At 45.0% G+C, this 8,086-nt stretch overlaps 1 long non-coding RNA gene across 1 annotated transcript; it reads left to right on the top strand.

Moving 5' to 3' along the window:
- Positions 1-205: 205 nt before the first annotated feature.
- Positions 206-7,671, top strand: LOC122426863. The gene is made up of 2 exons (XR_006265252.1): positions 206-311; positions 7,137-7,671. It is a non-coding gene; the product is annotated as an uncharacterized LOC122426863 (long non-coding RNA).
- The last annotated feature ends 415 nt before the right edge of the window (positions 7,672-8,086 follow it).

The raw sequence follows: 8,086 nt of genomic DNA on the forward strand, positions 1-8,086 counted from the left end.
GGCGGCTTCTGCTGTTGCCGAGCACAGGCTCTAGGGCGTGCAGGCTTCAGGAGCTGCAGCACGCAGGCTCGAGATTGCAAGTTCAGTAGTTGTGGCGCATGGCCTTAGTTGCCCCATGGCATGATCTTAGTTCCTCAACCAGGAATTGAACTCATGTCCTCTGCATTGGCAGGTGGATTCTTAACCACTGGACCACCGGGGAAGTCCAGAAGTCCCTATGACAAAGGAGGCAAGAATATACAATGGAGAAAAGGCAGTCTCTTCAACAAGTAGTGCTGGGAAAACTGGACCGTGACACGTTAAACAATGAGGTTAGAACATTTCCTCACATCATATACAAAAAAAAAAAAAACCCTCAAAACAGGTTTACAGACCAAAATGAAAGATCTGAACCCACACAACTCCTAGAGGAGAACATGGGTGGAATGCTCTTTGACATAAATCGTAGCAAGATTTTCTTGGATCAGCCTCCAAAGGCAAAAGAAGTAAAAGCAAATGTAAACAAATGGAACTTAATTAAATTTAAAAGCTTGTGCACTGCAAAGGAAACCACCAACAAAATGAAAACACAGCCTAGGGCATGGGAGAGAGTATTCGCAAATAATGTGACTGACAAGGGTTTAATATCCAAAATTTGATCAACAACTCCAAAAACTCAATATCAAAATACACAAACAACCCAATCAAAAAATGAGCAGGAGAGTCGAATAGATACTTTTCCAAAGAAGACATACAGATGGTCAACAGGCACAGGCAAAGATGCTCAGGGAATTCTCGAGCAATCCAATGGTTAGGACTGCTGAGGGCCCGGGTTAAATCCCTGATCGGGGAACTAAGATCCTGTAAGTCATGCAGTGGCAGCCAAAAGGGAAAAGGCAAAGACAGAGAAGAAACGACGTGTGACAACTCTAACAGAGATAGGCAAGTCCAAACCACAACGAGGTATCACCTCGTACATGTCAGGATGGCTATCATCAAAAAGAACATGGATAACAAAAGTTGGTGAGCTTGTGGAGGAAAGGGAACCCTCATACACTGTTGGTGGAGAATGTAAATTGGTGCAGCCACTGTGAAGAACAGTGTGGAGGTTCCTTAAAAAACGAAAAATAGAGCTACCCTACGATCCAGTAATCCCACTCCTGGGCATGCTGTTGTTCTTTTTCAGCTGCTCAGCCACATCCGACTCTTTGCGGCCCCATGAACTGCAGCACACCAGGTTTCCCTGTCCTTCACTATGTCCCAGAGTTTGCTCAAACTCATGTCTATTGAGTCAGTATTGCCATCCAACCATCTCATCCTCTGTCATCCCCTTCTCCTCCTGCCTTCAATCTTTCCCAGCATCAGGGTCTTTTCAAATGAGTCAGCTCTTCGCATCAGGTAGCCAAAATATTGGAGTTTCAGCTTCAGCATCCGTCCTTCCAATGAATATTCAGGACTGATTTCCTTGAGGATGGACTGGTTGGATCTCCTTGCAGTCCAAGGGACTCTCAAGAGTCTTCTCCAACACCACAGTTCAAAAGCATCAATTCTTTGGCGCTCAGTTTTCCTTATAATCCAACTCTCACATCCATACATGACTACTGGAAAAACCATAGCTTTGACTAGACAGAACTTTCTTGGCAAAGTAATGTGCTTCCTCAAATCAGGAAACAGAAGTGGAGGCCTGTCCCAAGGTTCTCCCCTCACCTTACACAGGGAAAGTGGGAATGGCTCAGGTCACCTTTAGCGCTGCTTTATTCCTTACCTTCTCTCCCAAGCACAATGCTGTGATGGAGCTTTTGTTTAGTCTTTGCTGCATTTTGGATGAATGAAGCACAGAGCCCCAAAAAACTGATTTGGGGAAAGCCTGTTCTAGGCCAGTTTCCAGGATATATCCAGCCCCAATCTCTGTCCTCCCGCAGAAGGGGGCTGAGTTACCCATTGTATGTATACACCATATATTGCTTATCCACTCATCTATCAATGGACGCTTGGGTTGCTTTCTCAAAGATAACTTTATTAAACTCTTTAAAAGAATTGCCATTTTAGACAGAAACCTCTTTAAAAGTTCATGTGTCCCAGCTCTACTATACGAGAAAGAAGTTGGGTATGGAGTGGAAATCTCTAGACCTTTAGGCTTCGACTTAAGAATCAGAAGTCTTATAGGCTTTCTTAGCTTTGAGCTAAGAACCAGAAGTTCCAAATCCAAGTCCTAGTTTTGCTATCAAGGCAATTTTAATCTTCTAGGCCTGTTTCCTCACTTGTAAAGTGAGTGATGGTATAAGTAATCGTATCTTAATCCATGTGCTCATATTTTATTCCATACACATACCCATTATGTGCTAGTGAAGTTGCTCAGTCGTGTCTGACTCTTTGTGACCCCATGGACTGTAGCCTGCCAAGGCTCCTCCGTCCATGGGAGTTTCCAAGCAAGAATACTGGAGTGGGTTGCCATTTCCTTCTCCACATTAATTGTGGTAGACAGCATAATTCTTTTTTTTTTTTTTTTTTTTAGTGTGGCTGCACCAGGCCTAAGTTGCAGCACTCAGGATCTTCCATCTTTTTTGCGGCATGCAAGATCTTTAGTTGCACTATGCGGGATCTAGTTCCCTGACCAGGGATCAAACCCTGGCCCCCTGCACTGGGAATGCAAAGTCTTAACCACTGGGCTACCGGGGAAGTCCTCAGTTCAGTTCAGTTCAGTTGCTCAGTCGTGTCCGACTCTTTGCAACCCCGTGAATCGCAGCACGCCAGGCCTCCCTGTCCATCACTAACTCCTGGAGTTTACTCAAACTCATGTCCATCGAGTCAGTGATGCCATCCAGCCATCTCATCCTCTGTTGTCCCCTTCTCCTCCTGCCCCCAATCCCTCCCAGCATCAGGGTCTTTTCCAATGAGTCAGCTCTTCACACCAGGTGGCCAAAGTATTGGAGTTTCAGCTTCAGCATCAGTCCTTCCAATGAACACCCAGGACTGATCTCCTTTGGGATGGGCTGGTTGGATCTCCTTGCAGTCCAAGGGACTCAAGAGTCTTCTCCAACACCACAGTTCAAAAGCATCAATTTTTCGGCACTCAGCTTTCTTCACAGTCCAACTCTCACATCCATACATGACCACTGGAAAAACCATAGCCTTGACCAGACGGACCTTTGTTGGCAAAGTAATGTCTCTGCTTTTTAATATGCTATCTAGGCTGGTCATAACTTTCCTTCCAAGGAGTTAGCGTCTTTTAATTTCATGGCTGCAGTCACCATCTGCAGTGATTTTGCAGTCCCCTAAAATAAAGTCTGACACTGTTTCCACTGTTTCCCCATCTATTTCCCATGAAGTGATGGGACCAGATGCCATGATTTTAGTTTTCTGAATGTTGAGCTTTAAGCCAACTTTTTCATTCTCCTCTTTCACTTTCATCAAGAGGCTTTTTAGTTCCTCTTCACTTTCTGCCATAAGGGTGGTGTCATCTGCACATCTGAGGTTATTGATATTTTTCTCGGCAATCTTGACTCCAGCTTGTGCTTCTTTCAGTCCAGCATTTCTTATTTAAATTAAATAAGCAGGGTGACAATATACAGCCTTGACGTACTCCTTTCCCTATTTGGAACCAGTCTGTTGTTCCATGTCCAGTTCTAACTGTTGCTTCCTGATCTGCATATAGGTTTCTCAACAGGCAGGTCAGGTGGTCTGGTATGCCCATCTCTTTCAGAATTTTCCACAGTTTATTGTGATCTACACAGTCAAAGGCTTTGGCATAGTCAATAAAGCAGAAATAGATGTTTTTCTGGAACTCTCTTGCTTTTTTGATGATCCAGTTGGCAATTTGATGTTGGCAATTTGATCTCTGGTTCCTCTGCCTTTTCTAAAACCAGCTTGAACATCTGGAAGTTCACGGTTCACGTATTGCTGAAGCCTGGCTTGGAGAATTTTGAGCATTACTTTACTATGGCAAGTCCTATGAGTATACAATTTCGATTCAGAATGAAGTCCTGTCCTTGTCACTTACTTGACCCTCCCACAGACCTCCTTCTCTGAATCTGTTCCTTTATCTGCCAAATGGGCTCAAAGAATCAAAATGAGGTCCTGGGTGACTTGCAAGTGCATACAGATGTGAGTCGCTATCGTGATCACCCTGAGGCTAGTTCAGCGTCTGCTGTGGAGCTCTATTTGTGAAGGGGAGAGGGTGGTCTGAGCCAAAGAGATGTGAGGTCACCCTTCGCAGTCACACAGGAAAGAGGGGACCGTATGTGGGACAAAGAGACCGTGTACGGGAAGAGCACACGGAGTTTAAGATTTTTCAGGGCAAGGATCTGAGCTGGAGGCAGATCGGATGTTGAGGGGATGGTTGTAAAGGTAAAAGAGCTGTCAAGATGCGCTAAAGTGAGGGGCCCTTGGTGACGTAGCCTTGGGGGGCTGAGCTTTCCTGAGGGCTGGGATGGAAAGCAAAGCCCCCCCACCCTCTTCTCCCTCAGTCTCCCCCCACCCCCCGCCCCCGCTGGCTGCTTCCCTTCCCCAATTCCCCCAGGGCTCTGGCCTTTCTACAGTCACTTTTACAGTTGCTGGTGAGAATGGTTTCTCTTCTGGTGTGACTGGCCCAGGGTTTTGTGGCTTTCACATGTCAGAACATGTGCCGGAATCCTCACGCAGGGAGGCCCTCTCCACTATGTCCCAATACATCTACTTACATTCCAGAAACATCAGGCAATCATCTAGTTCCAGTCCTACAGGTTTTTTTCCCCCTCTTTCTCAACACTCAAGCCTCAAATAATATCTTTGAGATCATTTTGGGGTGCATTCAAAAGGAACACACTCAAAAAGCTGGATGCCTTGCTCTCATTCACTCACTCATCAAACATCCAGAGAGCCCCTCCTTTGGGCCAAGTTTTGTGCTAGGCCAGGGTTTCCCTGGGATTCCCAGGTGGCATGATGGTAAAGAATCTGCCTGCCAATGCAGGAGCTGCAAGAGACTCAGGTTGGATCCCTGGGTCAGGAAGAGTCCCCAGAGAAGGAAATGATGACCCACTCCAGTATTCTTGCCTGAGAAGTCCCATGGACAGAGGAGCCCGGTGGACTACAGTCCACGGGGTCACAAAGAGTCGGACACGACTGAATGAGCACACACACATGGTGTGTGTGTCACAGGGGAAATGGTCAGGAAGCATGTCACAGGGAAATGGTTGCCTCAGGCTCCAAGAGGTCAGGGAAGGGCTAAAACTTGAAAGAGAAGTAGAAATTAGCCAGGTAAAGAGCCAGGAGGCTGTAATGGGAGTGAGAAAAATCATTTCAGGCAGAAAGGATAGCACGGGCAAGCACTCTGTGGTTTGGGGGAGCACAGGCTTGAGAAAGACCAGAGTGACTGGAATTCAGAAAAGAAGAGGCTAGAGCAAGGGGAAGTAGAGGCCAGGCCAGGCTTCATAAGTCAAGGCAAACATTATTCAAGCAGCAATGGGAAACCACTGATGTGTGTTAAACAAGACACGAAGTTTCTCAGTGTGATGTGCCAAGCCGAAGACTTCTCCCCCAAATGCCAATAGTCTGAGAGCACTCTGGTTTGGCTGCAGTGGTCCAAAAGGGTCTTCGAGATTGTCTGAAATAATCCCCTCCTGCGGGACTTTGCTGATGGTCCAGTGGTTAAGATGCTGCGCTGCCAATGCCGGGGGCATGGGTTTGTTCCATGATCAAGGAGCTAGGATGGATCCCACGTGCCGTGCAGACAGCCCAAAGATTAACAGTCTCTGTCCACGCTCCTCTGTGTGCCTCTCTTGTACAGGCCCTTGAGTCCTGGTGTTGGCGATATCACCAGTGCTCAGATGCTCAGTTGTATCCCCCTCTTTGAGACCCCATGGACTGTATGTAATATATCCTACAAGTCTCCTCTGTCCATGGGATTCTCCAGGCCAGAATACTGAAGTGGGTAGCCATTCCCTTCTCCGGAGGATCGTCCTGACCCAGGGATCAAACCCACATCTCTTAAGTCTCTTACCTGGGCAGACGGATTCTTTACCTCTAGCACCATCTGGGAAGCCCAGCTACATCACGAAATAGGCCTCAAAGCTGAATGATTTCTGTGGTATCTCTGGAAGCTTTGGAAACTTTAGGGCCAAAGCAGGGGCCAGGCAGAGCCTGAATTTGGAGAGGCTGAGACTTGGTCTCATGCATCTTTGCATCCCTCACTGAGGCGTTAAAGGATTATTATTAAAGGATTCTTTTCAAAAAAGGGTAAAATCATAATGTGCATCTAGGTATAAAATGAACACATGTTAGAGATTTCATTTAACTCATTACCAGTGAACGAACTGGTAAGATGTTACAACTAGTTTAAAGGAGAATCCAAAGAACAGACATATTTATTGATCAAGAATATTGACATAAATGCCCAAATGGAAGACAAATCAGCTTCTTTCACAGGGAAGGAATAAAATCCATGGAGTGTTGGCCAGACAGAACTTGCGTGTTGATAGACCAGAACTATTTTACTTTGCTCTCAGTTCTCTACTATTTACAGAGCTATAAAGTAGTTCAAAGGCAATAAAAAGCTAGAATTTCCAGCTAGACAGCATGGAAAGCTTGCACCAGACCAGCGTCAGCTTTTACTGTTAATGGCCAGGTAGTAAATATTTCAAACTTTGTGGGCCATATGGTCTTGTTTCAACTATTCAATTCTGTTCTTCAGGTGTGAAAATAGCTGTAGATAAGACCCCAATAAGCCTGCTGTGTTCCAATAAAACCCAACTCAGGGCAGTAAAATTGGAATAGCATATAGTTTTCACATGTCACGAAATATTCTTTTAATTTTTTTCAACCCTTTGAAAATGTAAAATCCACTCAAGGGATATGAAAGCAGGTGGCTGTCGGATTTGCTCAATATATAATATTTTGCCAACTCTTGCTCTAGACAATGCTGTTTTCCACTGAAGCATAAGTTTTTCTCTATAGTCTCTTGATTTGGTAGGCAGAATAATGCCCCCCTCCATATATGCACATGTTCTAACCTCTGGAACCTGTGAATAGGTATATTGTGTAACAGCAGAGGGGAATTAAAGTTGTTAATCAGATGATTCTGAGATGAGAAGGCTACCCTGGATTATGTGGGTGAGTCCAGTGTAATCCCAAGTGTTCTTTTGTTTGGGAAAAAAACATTTTTATTTATTTCGTTGCCCCAGGCCTTACTCGCTGCATGTGGAATCTTTAGTTTCAGCTTATGGAAAACAGTTTCCCGACAAGGAATCAACCTTGGGCCCTCTGCTTTGGGAGCTCAGAGTCTGAGCTACTGGACAACTGCAAAAGTCCCCATAAGGTGTTCTTAAACACAGAAGAAGTAGGCCAAAGAGTCAGAACACAGAGCTGGCATCATGAGAAAGACTGGACAGCATTGCTGGCTTTGAAGATGGAAGGGGGCCATGAGCCAAGGAATGCAGGCAGCGTCTGGAAGCTGGAAAAGGCAAGGAAATGACTTTTCCTCGAGAGCCTCCGGAAGGAACACAGTCCTACTGACAACTTGATTTTAGCCCAGTGAGACCCATTTTGGAGTTTCTGACTTCCAGAACTACAGGGTAATACATCTATATTGTTTTAAGATACCAAGTTTGTGATAATTTGTTACAGCAGCAATAGGAAACTTATATACCTCCTTTAATAAAAAAATATAATTTCAAAGAAAGATTATTCTTGGTCACAGAATAAAATTGGTCTCATTCAGTTTGGCTTGATTATGTACACAGGTGCAGTGAGAATGCTCACTTACCAGATCTTAACAATTTGTTTCAAATTTTCAAAAGGAATCTCAGATTGGGCTTTAAGTTTAGGTAAATTCCTCTCTTCTTGAGTCCTCCAAATATCTAAGAGTTTGGGATTTTCCAGGAAATGAACTTACCGATTCACCTATAAGGTTGGGAATGCTCTTCGTTGGGCGCCAGGTCACTTTTACTGGGAGAGCTGTGAAAGCATTAACTTCTATTTCTTTAAAAGTGTTAGTCATATCAAAAGTGGTAACTAGGGACTTCCCTGGTGGTCCAGTGGTTAAGATTCCAATGCAGGGGGTGCAGGTTTGATCCCTGGTTACAGGGAACTAAGATTCCACATAATAGTGCGGCATGGCCAAAGAGGAGGGGAA

This window comes from Cervus canadensis, chromosome 24 (genome assembly GCF_019320065.1).
Source record: "Cervus canadensis isolate Bull #8, Minnesota chromosome 24, ASM1932006v1, whole genome shotgun sequence".
NCBI lineage: Eukaryota > Metazoa > Chordata > Mammalia > Artiodactyla > Cervidae > Cervus > Cervus canadensis.